Below are 21,263 nucleotides of genomic sequence, written 5' to 3' on the forward strand. Positions count from 1 at the left end.
ATTTAAAGTTCATGGTTTGTTAAGAAAATGAGTGTCAGAAGTGTTCTAGTGAAATACAGCATTAAGTTTTGATTCTCTCTCTCCTGGGCAAGTAGATCTGTGCGTTAAAATTTTTCCTTTTATACCAACCAACCTCTATGCAGGAATTCCTTTGAAAACATAGAAAAAGTAGTTATCCAAATTCTTTTTCTTGTTCTCTAGAAAGTAGAATCATGACAAAGAAAACACTCAGACCTTAAAGTCAGCAGAGTTAGCTTAAGGACCCATATAAGACGTCTTCACTTCCAATATTTTATAGTGGAGTTATTTAACAACCTATAAGTCAAGGTTGTATATTAACTAATATATAATTTGAAATAGCAAGTTATATATTAAACTCAGAAATGAACTTTAAAAATTGGACTTACAAAGTCTATGTCATTTTATTTTACACAGTCCTTTACCTTTCTCTTGTTTATCAAACAGCTTGGGCTTGGGTCAGCAAAGTTTTCCATCATTCTCTTGAAAACTATTCCAATCACTATGTATCTCTTATGGTACTCTATTTGCATTTAATTACTTGGCTTTTATTAAAGATATAGTAAAGATATATCAAAACTTTTTTATGGATTCCTTCACTTACTACTCTCAGGGAGGGAATGTGATTCTATTTTCCAGAATCTTTGAGAAGGAATATTCTTTTCTATCTTGGAGTTCCACAGATATTTTTCTCCTATGCTAAAGCTGGAAGATTTGACCTGGCCTTTATGAGAATGTATTTTTTTTTTATAAACACCAAAAACTGCCCTGTGGCAACTTATTGTGCTAGTGAGAAATCTCTTTGACTCAGAAGTTATGTAATAATTTTGAGCAGAGTTTTCCCCAAGACCATTTCAGGCATTTAAATGAGGTATCATACTGTCTTGCTTAGGAAAGGAACAGTTACAATATGGGGAAAACATCCTTAGGCTTTCTGATATTGGAAATCTTCCTAGCAGCTTATATTTATAAACCCCTCCCAGACGTTGAAGAACCATGGAAAATAATGCTGTTAGATACTTCTTTACAAACATCAAGATATTTGGTAAGTGAAAACATGTGCTAATCAAAAAAGGCAAATTTTCTAAGTTTCCCAATTTGTTTGTTTTGTTTCTGCAAGTTCTACATAGCCTTAGCTTCCTATTGTCAAATTCTGCTCATGTTGTGAAATGCTATACCTCTGAACGATCTCAGAGCAGACTGCTAATACGATGACCAAGGAGACATTCAGGTTGTAATTTTAAAGTGATCTATTCTGCTAGCAGTAGAGTAAAAATGTGATCATTTGTGTGCATGCATGTGTGTGTTTGTGTGACAATCGTGTTTTACTTTCTCTACTTTTACTTTTGTGTGATTTTTAAATTCCCTACAAAACTCAGAAATCATGTGCTTGAGATCTTCTAGTTAACTGTGACACTTAAACACTAATAATGGATTTAGAGTACAGTGTATACAGTAGGCATGTTAATAGGTTCTAATGGTATATATTTGCTGACTGCAAATGCCTAATAAAAAGCATGAGATGTGTAGTTAGTGGCAATGGATAATTGCCACTGGATCTTTTGTTTCTATTATGACTACTTCATTGGGAACCTAATCCAGTTTATTCCTCTAACACTCTCCCTGAAAAATTAGCCTTCTCATTCTGTCCCTGTCTCCTTCTTTCACTATATACTAAAAAGAGTAATCAACAAAGACTGTTTGGTGGTAGAGACTGGAGGCTGCCAGAGGTCCAACCGCTAGAAATCTCTAAACTCCACATGCATATTTCCAGGAATGGAGAGTTCACTACTGTTTTATGTAGTCCACTCCAGTAAAAAAATTTTTTTTAAAAAATTTTATTTTTTGAATAGTAATGCATCCACATGGGCATCCCCAGTGGTTCAGCAGTAAAGAATCTGCCTGCAATATAGAAGATGCTGGAAATGTGGGTTCCCTCCCTGGATTGGGAAGATCCCCAGAGGAGGGCATGGCAACCCATTCCAGTGTTCTTGCCTAGAGAATCCCATGGACAGAGAAGCCTGTCAGGCTGCAGTCCATAGGGTTGCAAAGAGTCAGACAAGACTGACATGACTGAATGTCATGTCACACACACGACATGTCATCACACACGCATCCATATAGTTCAAAAATCAAATCAATATGAAAAAAGTAAACATTGAGAATTCCTACTCCTATTCCTGTCTTCATCCATTCTATCCTCAGCCCAGGCCTCTGAATAAAACCAGTTTATTAGCCTCTTGTGATTCATCCTGGGGCTTCTTTATACAAATAATACCTATAATACAGTAATAAAAAGCATATATTCTTATCCTCTTTTCATTTTTACATGAGAAACAACATAGCAAGTATTCTATTGTGTTTTTTATATTTTTCATTTTGTTATATATCCTGTAGATGTTTCCACAGCTTCACATATAAAGCCCCCTCATTCACTTACATACTGCAAAGGATTTAGTATAAATATAAACCATAGTTCATTTAATCAGGCCTATTGAAGTTCAAGCTTTTTATCTTTTTGGGATTTTGTTATTATGAATAATAAAATGATAATACATGAAAAACATTCAGAGGCTGAGTTTTGTCTATGATAAATCCATGAAGTGGGATTGTTGAGCATTTTGGAATTTTGCTAATTATTGCAAAATTTCCCGTTTATATTTTCCACACCAACCAACAAGACATGAGAATATCCATGCTCTGTCAGTTTCTCAACAAAGTCTGTTGTAATTTTTCTCAATTTTGTTTTATCAACATAATGATAAGTTGTATCTTAGTATAGTTTTATTTTGTGTTTCTCTTAGATTCTGCCTAAGAAGCTCAGGAAATAAATTTTCCAACAGTTAGTCTCTTAAGCTGAGTCATAATGCTGCTATTGTGTGACAAGCCTGGGAGTGCTTGCATCAGGCTAAGCAAATATCAAATACCTTCACCTTTGTAAATACCAGCTTTGTTGCAGTTTTAATAGGTGCATTTAGTGTACATGACAATGGCTGACATAAATACTACATTATGGAAACAAAAGAGTAGTCCATCCCTTGTCTGTGCATCTATATTCATCCATAATATTCATATCAAGTGTACATCAAGAGGAGCTGACTACATTATTTGTAGAGCCTGATTCAAAATAAAAAGGCAAGAACCTTTGTTCAAAAGTTAGAAAAGCACAAAGGCATTAAAACATACAACTTTTCTTTTAAAAACATTTTATTACTAATAAAATATGGGTAATAGTGAATACATGAATAGCAAAAGTTACAAATTGTAAAACTATAGTTTGCTATAACTTGTGTGTTATAATGAAAAATAATAATTTATTAATGTTGTGTTTTTGATTGATCACAAGATTTTTCTGGCTTTCTTTTCTATTAATTTATTCATCAGGTCAACAAAATATGTACTTAGACAAATTCATTTTCAGTTCATATCATTAAAAGTGAAGTCAGCTGCTTTTGGCAAATGCAAGGTCATGATTAATTTTTAATGATCTTTGTATATTTTGGATATTAACCTTTTATCAGTTACATAATTTGCAAATGTCTTCTTCCATTCAGTAGACAACCTCCTTTTCATTTTGTTGATAGTTTTCCTCACCATGCAAAAGCTTTTTAATTTGATATAGCCCTATTTGTTTATTTTTTCTTCTGTCTCCCTTGCCCCAGAGACATATTCAAAAAGAATTACAAATATTGATATCAAAGAACATATTGCCTAATTTTTAAGAATTTTATGGTTTCATATATTACATTAAGTCTTTAAAATATTTTAAATTTCTTTTTATATGTTGTGAGAAAGTAGTCTAGTTTGATTCTTAGCATGTAGCTGTCCAGTTTTTCCAATAGCATTTATTGAAGAGTCTGTCTTTTCCCCATTATATATTTTTGCCTCCTTTGGCATAGATTAATTGCCCATATAAGTGTGGGTTTATTTTTGGGCTCTCAATTCTATTACATTGATGTATGGGTCTGTTTTATTCTCATATCATACTGTTTGATTACTGTAGCTTTGTAGTATAGTTTGAAATCAGAGAGCATGTTACATCCAGCATTATTCTTTTTTCTCAAGATTGTTTTGGCTTTTAGAGTCTTTTGTGTTTTCATACATATTTTAGAATTCTTTTTTCTAGTCTGTGAAAAATGTCATTGGTATTTTGATAGAGATTGCATTGACTCTATAGATTGCTTTGGGGAGTATGGTCATTTAGCAATACTGATTCTTCTCATTCATAATCATTGTATATCTTTCCATATTTTTGTTTCTTCTTCAATTTCGTTCCTCAATGTCTTACTTTTCCAAGTACTAGTCTCACTATGCCTTACACTGCACTCACTGAGTGGCCAGGCCAATTGATCTGAGCACAGACTGATTGCTGCCTATGATTCTGAGATTGTCCTTTCACTTATTTCTGATATTGGTAAGCAGCATCTTCTCTTTTGTTTCTGACTAGTCTGATCTGAGGCTGATCAATTTTACAGTTTCTTTTCAAGGAATAAATCTTTGGTTTTATTTATCTATTTTGACTTTATTGATTTCTGGGGTTTTGTTTGCCCTGCATCTTTTCTCCATACTTATGGTTTAATTTGATAATCTAACGGTAAATTCTTAGTGGAGGAAGCTTAGCTCACTTCCCTTAGACCTTTCTTCTCTTCTAATATATACATTTAAAGCTATGAATTTTCCTTCAGTCAATGTTTCTCCTGTATGCTACAAATTTTGATATGGAATAATTTCATTTTCAACTGCTTCAAAATTTTTTTTCAATTTGTCTAGAGGTATCTCTTCCTTGACTGATGAATTATTTAGAAGTATGTTGTTTAATTTCCAAATACATGCGGATTCCTCATAAACCATTGTTTCAGATTTTTATTTTAATTATACAATGGACAGACAACATATTCTGTATTATTTTAATCCTTTTTAACTTGCTGATTTTTTCCCCAAATACGTCATAAGGTACATCTACTTCTGCTTTTCACCTTTGACTGTGTGGATCCCACCAACTGTGGAAAATTCTTAAAGGGATAGGAATACCAGACCATCTTACCTGTCTCCTGAGAAACCTATATGCAGGTCAAGAAACAACAGTTAGAACCTTATGTGGAAAAATTGGTTCAAAATTGGGAAAGGAGTGCGACAGGCTGTATATTGTCACCCTGCTTACCTACAGTATATGCAGAGTATATCATGCAAAATGCCAGGCTGGATGTATCAGAAGCTGGACTCAATATTTTCAGGATAAATATCGACAATCTCAGAAGTGCAGATGATACTACTCTAATGCCAGAAAGTGAAGAGGAACTAAAGACCCTCTTGATGAAGGTGGAAGCAGAGAGTGAAAAACCTGGCTTAAAATTCAACATTCAAAAAACTAAGATCATGGCAATATGGACCCATCACTTCTTGGCAAATAGATGGGGATAAAGTAGAAGCAGTGACAGATTTTATTTTCTTAGGCTCCAAAATCACTGCAGATGGTGACTACAGCCATGAAATTAGAAGACACTTGCTTCTTGGAAGGAAAGCTATGACAAACCAAGACAGAGTATTAAAAAACAAAGACATCACTTTGCCAACAAAGGTCCGTATAGTCAAAGCCATGGTTGCACCATAAAGAAGGCTGGGCACCAAAGAATTGATGCTTTTGAACTGTGGTGCTGGAGAAGACTCTTCAGACTGCCAGGAGACCAAACCAGTCCATCCTAAAGGAAATCAGTCCTGAATATTCATTGGAAGGACTGATGCTGAAGTTGAAGCTCCAACGTTTTGGCCACCTGTTGTGAAGAGCTGAATCATTGGAGAAGACCCTGATGCTGGGAAAGATTGAAGGCAAAAGGAGAGGAGGGTGGCAGATAATGAGATGATTGGATAGTATCACTGACTCAAAGGATATGAACTTGGGCAAACCCTTGGAGATAATGGACAAGGAAGCCTGGTGTGCTGTATTCCATGGAACACAAAGACACGACTTAATAACTAAACAACAACAACAACATCTTTGTGAAAGTTCTGCATGCAATTGGAAAGAATGTGTATTCTGTTGTCACTGGGTGGAATATTTTCAATATGTCAATTAGTTCTGTTAGGTTCATAGTGTTTTTCAAATTTTTTATATACTATTTTCCTGTTTACTTGCTCTATCAATTAATGAGATAGGAGTATCAATTGCCAACTAGTAATTTCAGATATTTCTGTCTTTTCTTTCCGTTTTTTTCAATTCTTACTCCCTATGTTATGAAGCTCTGTTACTGAATGCAGACACATTTTAGGATTGCTGTGTCTTCCTGGAGAACTAGGTCTTTTGTTAATCTGATTCTTGATAATAATCAAGAATCATCTATAAGAGTTATATAAAGAATCACCTTTTAAAGAGGTATAGATGATAATACAGTTGTCCCTCATTATCAGAGCTGGCAGGAGATTGGTAACAAATCAGATAACAAATCTGTGGATTTTCAGTCCCCTTATATAAAACAGTACAGAACAATGAACACAGTTAATTGTCCTGTCAGTGAATTTTAAATCCATGGATTCAACCAACTGCAGATCAAATCCCTAAACTATGGAGGGCCAATTGTATTTTGCTTCCTTAGCATAATTGTATTACCATTAAGATTTCTTTTTTACCATCATTTTTATAAAATGAGGAGAAATGAAGGAAGGTTAAAACAATGTTTATTCCACCATTGTTTTGTGTCTGCCATTTTTTTGAAATTATATATTTGAAAATGAATATTTTTGTTCCTTAGAATCCCAATCATTCTATACCTTTGATGAAACAGGTACTGAAGTCTTTTGTGTGTGGAAGTGTTAGTCTACTTCTTATTTTTATGAGTTTGTTATATATCTCCAGTCAAGAATACTGGAGTGGTAGCCATTCCCTTCTCCAGGGGATCTTACTGACCCTGGGGTTTAAGTCAGATTTCCCACATTACAGGCAGATTTTCTACCATCTGAGACACCAGGTAAGCCCATTCTAAAGAATAGTATTTTCATAATTAAAATAATGCAAGTATCATTATTCACATTATGGCTGTACTTTCAAATATTTCATAATTTTTTTAAAAATAAATTCTCAATATATGTATCATAGCTTCTTGTGTTTTGTTTTGCTTTTAATAAGTGTGTATATATTTTGTACAATACTTCTTAAGGATTCTTTCCTCTTACTTAACTTCATGAAGTCTGGAAGTATAGGAATAGCAAATGACCTGTATTTCTCTAACACCACAATTTTGTTTTTCTCTAGGTTAAGCTAATTTTATCTGACTGAAAGGGCCTTTGCTCAGTTGATCATCCAAACTCTACTTTCCCATTAAAGTTTCTGTTCAAATATAAGTCAAAAACCTTTTCCTTCCCCAGCATCTTCACAACTATTTCAAAGAATTACAGCCATATTTTATGTTCAGTTCAGTTCAGTCACTCAGTTGTGTCCAACTCTTTGCAACCCAATGAATTGCAGCACACCAGGCCTCCCTGTCCATCACCAACTCCCAGAGTTCACTCAGACTCACATCCATTGAGTCAATGATGCCACCCAGCTATCTCAACTTCTGTCGTCCCCTTCTTCTCCTGCCCCCAATCCCTCCCAGCATCAGAGTCTTTTCCAATGAGTCAACTCTTCACATGAGGTGGACAAAGTACTGGAGTTTCAGCTTTAGCATCATTCCTTCCAAAGAAATCCCAGGGCTGATCTCCTTCAGAATGGACTGGTTGGATCTCCTTGCAGTCCAAGGGACTCTCAAGAGTCTTCTCCAACACCACAGTTCAAAAGCATCAATTCTTTGGTGCTCAGCGTTCTTCATAGTCCAACTCTCACATCCATACATGACCACAGGAAAAACCATAGCCTTGACTAGATGGACCTTTGTTGGCAAAGTGATGTCTCTGCTTTTGAATATGCTATCTAGGTTGGTCATAATTAGGATGTCCTTTTATAACAAGTTTTCCATCTGACTCTGATTTTTCTTTTCTTTTTTTCTTTTTTTTTTTTTTTTTTTTTTTTTTTTTTTGAGAATGAAGAGTTTGCCTGGGTCTGCAGGATATTGATAGTATTTAACAGAGAATTATATATTCCATATTAATATTACTATTGGGTAAATGTATAAGAAGGATTGATGTCATTCATGCTCATTCATCATATGGTAATAAAGCATTTGGGTTCATATATCTTCTGGTGGTGTCATGGCTGATTTTTCTGAGACTGCATAACTAACACTTATGATCATGTTGAAGATTAATGTGCAATTCTTGGCTCAAAAGCTCTTTACATTTAGAATACACATGTATATGAATGTGTTTCATCTTAGGCCTTGTTTGCTGAAACATTGGGACTAAGCCACGTCATGGAAGCCATCCTATTCTTTTCAAGTATTCAATGTGTTTCACCAACATCAGATAAAAATATAACTGTGAGAGATACAACATTTAACAACATTCCTGTCCATATATATGTGCCCCAGTGGAGACAAAATCATTAAGAAGAGGCTTGTTTTATGTTCATGGTGGTGGCTGGTGTTTGGGTAGCAATGGTAAGGATGATATGTTGAATGATTCACTTCATATAATGTATATGATTACTATCATATTATCATCTAAAAATTAAATATCATGTTCCTGTTTGTGAAGTTCATTTCAGTCAAGCAATGTGAATTAATGTTCTTGAAATCTCAGTCAAAATAAAAGTTTATTAACATATAGAATTTAAAACACTTTTGTTACAAAAATTATGAGAGCTTCTGATCTTATCACTCATTGACAGAACTTACAAATTTTACAGAATGGAGATTAAGCTACTTAGGAAATAAAATCTTTAATCCAATTTTCTGTTGATGGGCAGGGCTGAGTTCCCTCCCTGTTGTTTGACTGAGGCCAGACTATCATGGAGGTGATGAATAGAATGGCAACCTCCTTCAAAAGGTCTTGTGCATGTACTGCACACTTAGTGCCCCAAACCCTGCAGCAGGCCACCACCAACCCACGCCCCCGCCAGAGACTCCTGGACACTCATGGGCAAGTCTGGGTCAGTCTCTTGTGGGGTCGCTGACCCTTTCTCCTGGGTCCTGATGTGCACAAAGTTTTGTTTGTGCCCTCCAAGAGTCTGTTTCCCCAGTCCTGTGTAAGATCTGATGGCTCTGTGGTGGGGTAATAGTGACCTCCTCCAAGAGGTCTTATGCCATATCCAGGTCTGCTGCACCCAGACCCCCTGCCCTGTGGCAGGCTACTGCTGACCCATACCTCTGCAGAAGACACACAAACACTCAAAGGCAGGTCTGACTCAGTCTCTCTGGGTTCTCCTGATGTGCACGAAGTTTTATTTGAGCCCTCCATGCATCTCTGAGGAGTATGGAGTTTGATTCTAAATCCAATTTCACTCTTCCTACTGTCTTGTTGGGGCTTCTCCTTTGCCCTTGGACATGGGATATCTATTTTTGGTGGGATCCAACATTCTCCTGTCGATGCTTGTTCAGCAGCAAGTTGTAATTTTGGAGTTCTTGAAGGAGAAGTTGAGCGCATGTCCTTCCACTCCTCCATCTTGGATATATATAACTCAACATTCAGAAAACTAAGATCATGGTATCCAGTCCCATCACTTCATGGCAAATAGATGGGGAAACAATGGAAACAGTGACAGACTTTATTTTGGGGGGGTTCCAAAATCACTACAGATGGTGACTGCAGCCATGAAAGTAGAAGACCCTTGCTCCTTGGGAGAAAAGTTATGACAAACCTAGACAGCATATTAAAAAGTAGAGACATTTCTTTGTCAACAAAGGTCCATCTAGTCAAAGCTATGGTTTTTCCAGTAGTCATGTATGGATATGAAAGTTGGACTATAAAGAAGGCTGAGCACCGAAGAATTGATGCTTTTGAACTGTGGTGTTTGAGACGACACTTGAGAGTCTCTTGGACTACAAGGAGATCAAACCAGTCAATCCTAAAGGAAATCAATCCTGAATATTCATTGCAAGGACTGATGCTGAAGCTGAAACTCCAATTCTTTGGCCACCTGATGTGAAGAACTGACTCATAGGAAAAGACCCTGATGCTGGGAAAGATTTAAGTAAGGAGGAAAAAGGGATGATAGAGGATGAGATGATTTGATGGCATCACCAACTCGATGGACATAAGTTTGAGTAAGCTCCAGGAGTTGGTGATGGACAGGGAAGACTGGTGTGCTACACTCCATGGGATTGCAAAGAGTCAGACATGACTGAGTGGCTGAACTGAACAGAGGAAATAAAAAAAACCTTTTTGTCTTTTGAACTCATTAACATACTGCTGGAAACTTCAGATTTATTCTTCAAGACTGAAATGATTATTTTCCAAGTATCCAAAGGGGTTCATATAAAGGTAGAAAAAATTCCCAGTTAGTTAAATTAAATGTTAAGATATAGTCTACTTTCTTGAAATCATCTACTGCTTAAGAGCATAGGACTAAGTAATAGGTTGTGTTTTCTTTTTTCTTTATTTCCAAGAGAATTTCTATCCCTTCCCCAGATCAAGATGTACTCCAGAAAAATAGATGATTCTTTATGTTGAAAGTTGACATTTAGTACCTTTTTTCATGTAGGATATCACCATAGAGAGGATTGTGGATTAAAAGTAGAAAGATTCTGTTCAAGACCCAAGGTCCAGGGTATGAGAGTATAGTTTGTAAGGGTAAGACATGCCACTTTTCTCTGTTGGGTCTATACCTTATTGTGAAGCAGGCAACCAGAAAAATCCAAACAGTTCTTTAAAATGCAGGGCCCAGAGCAGGGCCTCAGCTCCCTAGGTCAGAAGTGGATTCTAATTGCCAGTGTTCTAGGTTGTGTGAGTGTTGGCATGAAACTATTTTTCAATAGTGAAGGAAAAGATGACAGTCATTCCATGGGACAAAGAATGGTTAGAGATAGAAGAGAAAAGCAGAGAGAAGAAAATATCAGGAAAGAGGGTGTTTTAGTACCAAAAGCTGAAGGAATCTTGAAATGTTAAAAGAAAGCCTCATGGACAATTTCATGGATTTTATGAGGTCAGGAACTGTAGAATGGTAGGATGTTAACTCAGTTATGATGGGTGAATACTGAAAGAGATACAAGGGCAAAGTTTTGCCAGCAAACAGAAGGAGGATTAAGTCTTGCTATGAGAGGGAATAAAAGGAAGACTTCAGTGGAGAGGTTGCCTGTTGGCAGAGGGAGCATAAAAAGTAATTGAGGGAGTGCTACTTAATGATTACCATGAATAGGTGATATTGTTCATCGCTATTGATAAAGTTGTGTTTTTAAACTTTTTTTTTTTTACTATGATGGGTTTGTCTTTCAAATGGCCCCAACTGCTCAAAGCTTTGATCCTTAAACTATTTTGCTAAATTCGTACCTGCATGAGTGCCAATTCTCAAAACACGCACACAAACTCACACACCTATATGTACAGACTCCTCATAGAAAGCATTTATACAAATTTGCAATCTCTAGTCTGCTGCTGCTGCTGCTAAGTCGCGTCTGTCATGCCCGACTCTGCGACCCCATAGACGGCAGCCCAGCAAGCTCCTCTGTCCCTGGGATTCTCCAGGCAAGAATACTGGAGTGAGTTGCCATTTCCTTCTCCAATGCATGAAAGTGAAAAGTGAAAGTGAAATCGCTCAGTCATGTCCGACTTTTAGCGACCCCATGAACTGAATTTAGAAAGGACCCCAAATCCTTTCTAAATTCTACTCAGAACCAGTAGAAAGATTAATGAGAGACTTCCCTCCTATATTTTAGCATATCTTTCTACCCACCTCAATTAAAGCAGCTATCTTTTTGCTTGTTTTTATTGTTGCCCCTATACCCCATAGATTTGAGTTCCTTAACGTTATAAAACATATTCTCTTCAAATTTTCGTTCCCAGCCTGTAATCACATAGAGGCAAAATCACATAATAGGCAGCAACACAAAGCTAATTTGACTAGCCCATTGAAAACTTTGGCAAATGGACAGGAAAGCTGACCAGGGTCAAGTGAAAGGATCACTGAAGGAATGATTCACATTCTGTTGAGATGAATATGAGCATTGATCAACATGATCCTAGAGTTAGATTCTTTAGGTAGTATTTCAAGAAGTAATCATAAAGCTGCAATAGTAAACATTATTCTTAACAGTATCATTTTTCAAGTCTTGTAAGTGGTCCAATATTTTTTTTATTCAGATTATTATACCTATGACCTTCTGTCAAGATGGACAGCAGACAGACTTGATGCAGTCATCATATCAACCAAGTAAGAGCTGTGTTCATTTGATTTTAGGTCATATGCCTTACATATCAAAATATACTCAACTATAGAGTGTCTAAATATGGCCAAATTAATCCATGCCTCTGATGACATTAACTATGGACAAAGAAACCTACCTACTATCAGAGGCTTTCCAGTCCAGGATCAGAGAGAAAACACATGTACACATATTTCAAGAAGAGGAAAAAAGCTATAAAGAAATAGATCAAGTGAAATTAACCAACAGTATCACATGGACTTGGGCTTCCCAGATGTCACTAGTGGTAAAGAATCTGCCTGCCAAGGCAGGAGGCATAAGAGACCTGAGTTCACTCCCTGGAGAAGAGCATGGCAAACCACTTCAGTATTCTTGCCCGGAGAATCCCATGGGCAAAGGAGCCTAATGGGTTATAGTCCATGGGGTTGTAAAGAGTCAGACACAACTGAAATGACAGCATGCATGCACACACACACACACACACACATACCACATGGACCTAACCACCACCTCTGGATTTTTTGCCTATAATTAGCAGAGTATTAAGGATAGGGACTTTGAAGCCAGAAGACTGGGATTGAATGTAGGCTCTGCAAATTGGTAACTGTGTGATATTTTAAAGAATATTTAACTCTAAATGATAATTTGCATATCTCAGTATTGATATGGGCTTAATTGTTATAATACATGTAACAGTGCTTGGAATGGTGCCTGGAAGTTTTATTCCTTTGATAAAAGCAACTATTACTCATGTTAAACATGAAAGGTAAGACAGAAACTATCTCAAAGTCCATTCTAACTCACAGTTTAGAAAGAGTAGGAAAAGCATTTACATTTTCTATAGAACACATTCCATGTGAGAATCTACTTAAAGTTAGACCTTAGATAATTCGGAATTAATAAACTAATGTAATAATGTCATGTCAAATTGAAATGTTTTGAAAAGTTTGAAAAGTAATTCTGGAGAAACAAGTAATAATAATGACTGATTTTTAAAAAAACAATATGTCAATTATCAAAAATAATCATTCTGTACACATTTTTAGCTAAGAGAGCAGCTAAAAAGATTTCCCCCTAAGATTGAACCAAATTTAATATTTGAACTTCAAATTTTGATTTTATAGATATGATATTTAGAGATTGTTAAATCTTATGATTAAGAAAAACATGCTTTCCAACAAATATTATGTTGGTGAAAAACAAATTTTTGCTTTAGATTTTGGATCAAGAGTCCAAACCTAGTTTTAGTGCATGACTTGATGATAGCATAGGGAACTCTACTGAATATTCTTTTGTAACGTATATGTGGAAAGAATCTGAATAGCAATGGAGATGTGCGTATGTATCATCTGAGCTATTTTGCTGTACACTTGAAACTAACACAACATTGTAAATCAACTGTATCTCAAAATAGAATAAAATTTAATTAAAAACAAAATTAAATTAAATGACCAAAATATCACTGATTGAAGAAATATTGTTTTTCTATCTACAGCTACAGACTAGCCCCAAAGCATCATTTTCCAGTTCAATTTGAAGATGTGTACATTGCATTAAAATGGTTTTTAGACCCCCAGATTCTCGAAAGCTATGGTGTAGATCCTGAAAGAATTGGTATCTCTGGAGACAGTGCTGGAGGGAATTTAGCTGCAGCAGTGACACAGCAGGTAAGATGCTCAGCATTTTCACTTACTATGTATTCTTTGAAAAGTGAAAAGTGTTAGTCGCTCAGTTGTGCCTGTTTGTCATCCCATGGACTGTAGCCAGACTCCTCTGTCCATGGAATTCTCCAGGCAAGAATCCTGGAGTGGGTTGCCTTCTCCAGGGGATCTTACCAACCCAGAGATGGAACCCAGGTCTCCTGCATTGCAGGCAGATTCTTTACCACCTGAGCCACCATGTTTTATCTTTCATTTAATAACTTTTGATTTGTACATTTATATTATAAATACAATGTGTCATTATTTTTCATTGTACTTATTTAGGGAAAATTATGAAGAGTAATTTCATATTTTAATACTTCTTTTTATGTAAAATCCTGATAACAATTTCTTATATAGTTTACAGGCATTTTTAGTGAGAGGAAATCAATAAATGATAGCAATAACCATAATTAGGAAATCAGAATAAGGTATGTTATCTGAGTACATTCATAACATATATTTTGAATATTGTATATTATGGTATAATATAATATGTGTATGTAGGCTTACCAGAAACAGGTCATCACTTCAAGAAGGTAGTGTCACTTTAGGTTTCAATTTATTCCTAAAACTAACTCTTTTTTCATTTTTAACCCTAAAACTAATTTTTTATTTTAATTATCAATAGAAATCTGAAGGTATGCAGGTAGACAGACAAAGAGGAAAATAAGGACTATTTCATAGGAAAATAATCACCCAGATTTAGATACTGTTATCTTAGAATAAATGTGTTAATAGAATCTGTTTAATATAAATAAAAATAGATTTTAAAACTTGGAAATATATTCATGGAAGAAGTTATAAAGTAATATGACTTATTTGAAAAATAAACAAGAACTTCAATAAGTAAAAATATTAGCTATCAAAATTAGGCATTCAATGTAGGGATTTTTTTTAAGATTTTGTACTTTTAGAGCAGTTTTAGATCCATACAAAAATTGAGAAGATATGAAATTTCCAGGACTTCCCTGGTGGCTCAGGTATAAAGAATCCACCTGCTAATGCAGGAGACATGGGCTTGATCCTTGGTCTGGGAAGATCCCACATGCCACAGAGCAACTAAACCCATGCCCCACAACTATTGATCTTGTGCTATAGAGCCTGGGAACCATAACTAATGAGCCATCTGCCCTAGAGCCCATGCTCCACAGCAAGAGAAGTCACCACAATGAGAAGTCCACACACCAAAACTAGAGAGAGTAGCCCCTGCTCACCACACTACAGAAAAGTCTTCATAGCAGTGAAGATAAAGCATAGCTTAAACATTTTTTTTTTAATTTCCAATATCCACTCTGCCATGCATAACATAACTTCCTTCATTTTCAATTTTACCACTCAGAGTAATACATCTGTTACAGTTAATGAATTTCTATTTACACCTCATAATCATCCAAAGTCCATAGTTTATATTGGAGTTCATTCTTGGTTTTACAGTGTAGAAGGTGGTCAATGTATTGACTGCAATACAGTATAGAATATTGGGAGAGGTCAGACAAATTGTATTTTGAACAGAGAAATTAAAAGACAGAAAATACAAAATAATGAGAATAGTCATTAAGCATATGGTGAAAGGGCTTCCCATTCAGTACTAGTAGTAAAGAACCTGCCTGCCAATGCAAGAACTGCAGGTTCAATCCCTGGGTCAGGAAGATCCTCTGGAGGAGGGCATAGCAACCCACTCCAGTTTTATGCTTGGAGAATCCCATGGACAAAGGAGCCTGGCAGGCTATAATCCATAGAGTCACAACTAAAATGACTTAGCACAGAAAAAGCACTAGAAAAAGACTAATATGAATATATTTTTCTAGTCTGAGGACAAAATTAGTATTTTTCTTACAAATAAAATTCAAGAGAGTTCACAACCCAACATAATAGCCTTTGGATTTTAAAGAGGATTATTTCAAGCAGAAGAAATTTAACCCCAGATGAAGGGTCAAAAGGCAGGAATATATAAAGAACAGGGAAAAAAATTCGTAAATATATTGACAAACCAAAAATGAAAATGAATGTTGACTGTACAAAACATTAATAGCTGTTTCTTATGATTTTAAAAATAAAAAGAAATTAATATTAAAAACTGACAATAACACATGCATGAAGGGACTAAGTCACTGCAGATGGTGACTGCAGCCATGAGATTAAAAGATACTTACTCCTTGGAAGGAAAGTGATGTCCAATCTAGATAGCATATTCAAAAGCAGAGACATCACTTTGCCAACAAAGGACCGTCTAGTCAAGGCTATGGTTTTCCCTGTGGTCATGTATGGATGTGAGAGTTGGACTGTGAAGAAGGCTGAGCACCAAAGAATTGATGCTTTTGAACTGTGGTGTTGGAGAAGACTCCTGAGAGTCCCTTGGACTGCAAGGAGATCCAACCAGTCCATTCTGAAGGAGATCAGCCCTGGGATTTCTTTGGAAGGAATGATGCTAAAGCTGAAACTCCAGTACTTTGGCCACCTCATGCAAAGAGATGACTCATTGGAAAAGACTCTGATGCTAGGAGGGATTGGGGGCAAGAGGAGAAGGGGATGACAGAGGATGAGATGGCTGGATGGCATTACTGACTCGATGGATGTGAGTCTGGGTGAACTCCGGGAGTTGGTGATGGACAGGGAGGCCTAGCATGCTGCGATTTATGGGGTCGCAAAGAGTCGGACATGACTGAGCAACTGAACTGAACTGAACAGCTTTCTATTATCTAAGAAGATAAAAAGAAACTATTCATATTAGACATTGATAAATCAATGAATTTTATTTTAATTCCTAGTGTAACCTATAAAAAATTTCTTTTAAAAAAGTACAAATAAAAAGATATTACAAGAAAATAGAATGATGAGACAATACATCAAAAAATACAAAAGACAGAAAAAGAATAGGTGAGATAAACAGAATGTACAATAATAGATAAATTTTATAAATTTAAACCAAATATATTAATAAAGGTTTTAGTGTAGAAGTACTAAAACTTCTGGTAGAATATAAAATAAGTAAACAATAAAATTTTAAAATAACCATAAGTTGTGTGAAAGATGCAATAAAATATAGGTAAATAGATAGATGGAAATTAAAAAGTTATTAAAAGGTATGTCATGCAAATGCTAATTAGTATGACCATTAATACTTTATAATCAGATTCAGTTTAGTTCAGTTCAGTCGCTCAGTCATATCTGACTCTTTGTGACCCCATGAATTGCAGCATGCCAGGCCTCCCTGTCCATCACCAACTCCCGGAGTTCACCCAGACTCACGTCCATCGAGTTGGTGATGCCATCCAGCCATCTCATCCTCTGTCGCCCCCTTCTCCTCCTGCCCCCAAACCCTCCCAGCATCAGAGTCTTTTCTAATAAGTCAACTCTTCGTATGAGGTGGCCAAAGTACTGGAATTTCAGCTTCAGCATCATTCCTTCCAAAGAAATCCCAGGGCTGATCTCCTTTAGAATGGACTGGTTGGATCTCCTTGCAGTCCAAGGGATTAATTAGTCTTAGAAGGAAAACCTATCACTAGAGTTAGCATGCAACATTCCTAATTTTAATTCCATTCCACTGGAAGATGAAAAAAAATCCTATCAACTTATATGCAATTAATAACATAGTCTCCAAATACACAGAGCAAAACTGATAGAAATAAAGGAAAAACTGACAAATTAATAGCAAAATTGGAAGAATTTTACTAACCTCTTTCAGTAATAGAACAGCTTGGCTAATAAATTTAACAGTGAACATAAAATAATAATCATCAGAAAATACATTCTTTTCAAGCACACAAAAATTTTTTTTTTATAATCAAGCATATACAGGGTTATAACCACGTCTCAATCAATTCAAAGAACAGAAACTGAATAGACCTCTGATATTCATAGCATAGTCTGTGGACTAGCAGTATCAGCAGTATCTGGGCACTTATTAGACATGCAGAATTATTGCTCTTATCACAGAGTTCCTGAATAACAATTTGCGTATTAGCAAGGGTTCAAAGTGATTTGTATGCACAATAAAATTTGAGAAATCAAGTTATTTTGATTATATCTCTATCCACAGTTAGCATAATACTTTGGATTACCAATAAAATGTCAAGAGAAAAGTCTATGTTTTGATAGTAAAATGCTCATTCCTGATTAATCCAAGTGTGAGAGAAGAAATAACAATGAAAATGTGAAAATATTTGAACTCCCACCCAGTCCAGTATTCTTGGGCTTCCCTTGTGGCTCAGCTAGTAAAGAATCTGTCTGCAATGAGTGGGACCTGAGTTCAATCCCTGGGTTGGGAAAATCCCCTGGAGAAGGGAAAGGCTACCCACTCCAATATTCTGGCCTGGAGAATTCCATGGACTGTATAGTCCATGGAGTAGCAAAGAGTCAGAGACCACTAAGCGACTTTCACAATACAATGAAAATATTATTATTATGCTTTATGAAATACATCTATATCAATATCCAGGGGAAAATATACAGCCTTAACTAAATATATAAAAATTATTGAAATGAACCATTCAGCAACTATTTCATGAAATTAAAAAAAAAGAGTGCCTAAAAATTAGAAGGAAAGATAAAATAATAGAAGTAAGGATATGAGAGATAGAAAACATACAAATGAAGTTGAAAATAAACACAATAGAATCAGCAAAGTCAATAAATGTACTTCCACTGATTAATCTCTGGTGGTGGTGGTTAGTCGCTTAAGTTGTGTCTGACTCTTTTGTGTCCGCATGAACTTTAATTGCCAGGCTCCTCTGTCAATGGGATTTTCCAAACAAGAATACTGGTGTGGGTTGCCATTTCCTTCTCCAGGAAATCTTCCCTCCTGCATTGCAGGTAAATACTTTACTACTGAACCATCAGGGAAGCTCTAATCTCTGGTGAGATAGACCAAAACAAAAAAAAAGAGGAGAATCTTAATAAACCAATATAAAGAATGAAGAGGGGACTATAACTACGTATCTCACAGATATTAAAAGGACAATAGTATACTTTGAACACTTTTACTGCTATGCTGTTAAATTTGATGAAATGGAAAGATTCACCAAAGGAAGAACTGACTGTAGGAGAAATATAGAACAAGAATTATCCTACTATCATGAAATCAGTAAACTGTATAGTCATTTTAATATTTTTACACACAGACACATACTTAGTGAAGGGTAAAATAGATTTAAACACAAACTCTAACATTTATTTTTAAAACAAATATCTCTACTTCTAAAAAAGAATTCAGAAAATTAACAAATGTTGCATTTTGAGAAGTGGATATGTCATGATTCTTAACCTGACAAGGTCAGTTTAAGAAGGAAAAATTATAGGCATTCACATTTATGAGCATAGATACAAAATTCTGAAATGAAATACTAGCCAAAAAATTAAGCAATACATAAAAAGGTAGCATAGCATGATTATCTTGCATTTATTCCAGGATAATGTGATAGGTTTAACATTAAAATAGATATTAATACAATTATCCAAATAAATAATTAAATTTAAAAAATCTTATGATAATCTCAAATTAAACTGTTTAAAGATAATATTCAACATCTTTAAAGATGAAACAAAATAGTAAACTATTAGTTAATTTATTAATAGTAAGCTATTAATAGTAAAAAGAGAGAATTTTAACTTTGTATATAAACAAAACCTCTTAGAAGAAACATCATACTTAATGATTAGTTATTAAAAACATTCTCTTGGATACACACCACCACTACCAAATGGCACCTGAAGTCCTGGCCGGTGCTCTGAGTGATGTGTAAGCTATACTAAAGTGTGCTAATCAGTCTGACTTCTCTTGAGTAGGCCAGTGCTCCAGGCATATATTAACACAAGATACAGTTGGTAGTGTTTGAAAAAACAACCTTTTGCAAGTCTGAACATTTTAATTTGCCCAAATATTGTTGTTCAAAAAAGAAAACACATGGGTTACTAAATACATATTTTATGACAAATACAATAATTTCTTTGTTTCAGTAGCAGAAGTATATTGCAGGAAAATTAACTTAGAAGGAAACTATAAAATGCTACTGTTCCTGGAAAGATGGGGACTAGCCCTAGAAAAGACAGAGCAATGCTCAAAGAAATAAAAAAATTATTCCACATGGTGTAGATTTATGCAAGAACAAACATCTCTTCAGTATTAGAGCCATCTCCTTCCCCTCTCAATGATTGTTGACATACTTAGATACGTAAAATATTCTTAATAATGGAAAAGAGAGGATTAAATATGTGCAATGCTTCAAATTAGAAATCTAGGTTACATATGTATGAAATTCATATAAAAATAAAAGATCTTATGCAGTCTATCTTACACAATCAAGACTGATTATTTTTGCCTTGGATATTAAAAGTTGCTTATAATTTATGAGTATCTAGTACTAAAATTTGCTTAATATTAACGTTTATTTTTTATCAAAATGTTGTTATGTTGTATTTTTAAGAATTTTAAATTTAAGGATACATTTTTTGCATTGTAGCTGTTTCTTTTTTTCTTTGAGATTTATTTAAATAACATTCTAATTTTTTTCAGCTCTTAGAAGATCCAGATGTCAAGATCAAGCTCAAGGTTCAAACTTTAATATATCCTGCCCTTCAGAATTTTGATTTCGGTTTACCATTCATATCGAGAAAATGCACATTATCCAGTTCTGCCCAAGTTACTCATGGTCAGATTCTGGAGTGAATATTTTACTACAAATAGATCACTTAAGAAAGCAATGCTTTCCAACCAACACATTCCTCTGGAATCAAGCAATCTGTTCAAATTTGTTAATTGGAGTTCTTTGCTCCCTGAGAAGTTTAAGAAAGGTCACATTTATAAGACTCCAACTCATGGTAGTTCAGAGCTGACTAAAAAATATTCAGGGATTCTAGATGTGAAAGCTCACCACTGCTAGCTGATGACAGCAAGTTGCATGGTTTGCCCCTGACCTATGTCATCACTTGTCAATATGATGTCTTAAGAGATGATGGACTCATGTATGTTACTCGACTTCAGAATTCTGGAGTTCGAGTGATCCATAACCACATAGAGGGTGCATTCCATGGAACACTTTCTTTTCTTTTACTAAAGTTCGTTATAGAGCAGCCAATCAGTATATTAATTGGCTACATGAAAACCTGTAATAAAAATCTGATCAATATAGAAAAAGGTAAGCCCCAGAATTTCAGGAAAAAAGGACAATAACCCAAAGGATTCCTGTTAGGAACACATCTACCACAGTCTTGCTAAATCCACATGTACATAACTGTTGTCAAGGAATGATTTTTATAGGTTAGTCTCAGAGTGATTCACTCACTTTTGTTCCTCAGAATAGATAGATATTATTTATCT

The 21,263-nt window shown here is 35.3% G+C and overlaps 1 pseudogene; it reads left to right on the forward strand.

Annotated features, from left to right (window-relative positions):
- Positions 1 to 928: 928 nt before the first annotated feature.
- LOC104985302 lies at positions 929 to 21,055 on the forward strand (annotated as a pseudogene).
- The last annotated feature ends 208 nt before the right edge of the window (positions 21,056 to 21,263 follow it).

Source organism: Bison bison, unplaced genomic scaffold (genome assembly GCF_000754665.1).
Source record: "Bison bison bison isolate TAMUID 2011002044 unplaced genomic scaffold, Bison_UMD1.0 scf7180017864042, whole genome shotgun sequence".
In the NCBI taxonomy this organism is placed as follows: Eukaryota; Metazoa; Chordata; class Mammalia; order Artiodactyla; family Bovidae; genus Bison; species Bison bison.